The sequence below is a fragment of the Equus przewalskii genome, chromosome 17 (genome assembly GCF_037783145.1).
Source record: "Equus przewalskii isolate Varuska chromosome 17, EquPr2, whole genome shotgun sequence".
NCBI lineage: Eukaryota > Metazoa > Chordata > Mammalia > Perissodactyla > Equidae > Equus > Equus przewalskii.
Window position 1 is genome coordinate 73,702,172 of NC_091847.1, and position 841 is coordinate 73,703,012.

Consider the following 841-nt stretch of genomic DNA (forward strand, 5'->3'; position numbering starts at 1 on the left):
AAACGAAGAAGAAGATTGGCAACAGTTCTTAGCTCAGGTGCCAATCTTTAAAGAAAAAAAATAAAAAAGCAAAAAAGGAAAGTTTTGCATTTTTCTCGCAATCTTAAATGTTTTAAAGCTGCAAGTAGGTATACGGATATCAATTTCAACACTAGGAATGAAAACTTTTTAGTTTATAGGAGGATGTAGCTTCTAAGAAATAAAAAAAATTCTATGACAGTAGACTTCCTGCCTTTCTTCCCTTTCAGTCCACACGAAAGGCCCTGTCAACAGTGTCGGGGGTGCTCACGTCGGCAGCACACATACTAAAATTGGAACCATACAGAGAGGGTTAGCATGGCCCCTGCACAAGGGGGACAGGCAAGTTCATGAAGCCTTCCATATTTTAAATTAAGAGAGTAGATCCTAAGAGTTCTCATCACAAGGAGAAATTTATTTTCGTTTCTTTTTATTGTATCTATATGAGATGACAGATGTCAACTAAACCTATTGTGGTAATCATTTCACAATATCTGTAAATCAAACCATCACGCTGTATGCCTCAAACTTATACAGTTGTATGTCAATTATTTCTCAATAAAACTGCAAAAACAAAGAAAGAAAGAATGTCAGGGTGTATAAAAATTCCAAATGAGGAATGAGCATCCTTCAGTTCTGGAGACCTAGCTCGCTTGTGCCTCCATGCACACACCTATCTCTGATCTCAGTTTACTTGGTCACATCATTCGTAATATACATATGATTTTTTTAAATCAAGAGCAAAAGAGAATCATGTTTCCAAGCTCCGATTTCTGAAAGCAGCATCCAGGCCTGTACACCAGGAAATACAGAAGCATCTGAT

At 37.2% G+C, this 841-nt stretch overlaps 1 non-coding gene across 1 annotated transcript; it reads left to right on the top strand.

Moving 5' to 3' along the window:
- The first annotated feature begins 281 nt into the window (after nt 1-281).
- LOC139076876 (U6 spliceosomal RNA) lies at nt 282-388 on the top strand. Its single transcript, XR_011528913.1, has one exon. It is a non-coding gene; the product is annotated as a U6 spliceosomal RNA (small nuclear RNA).
- Nucleotides 389-841: the final 453 nt, after the last annotated feature.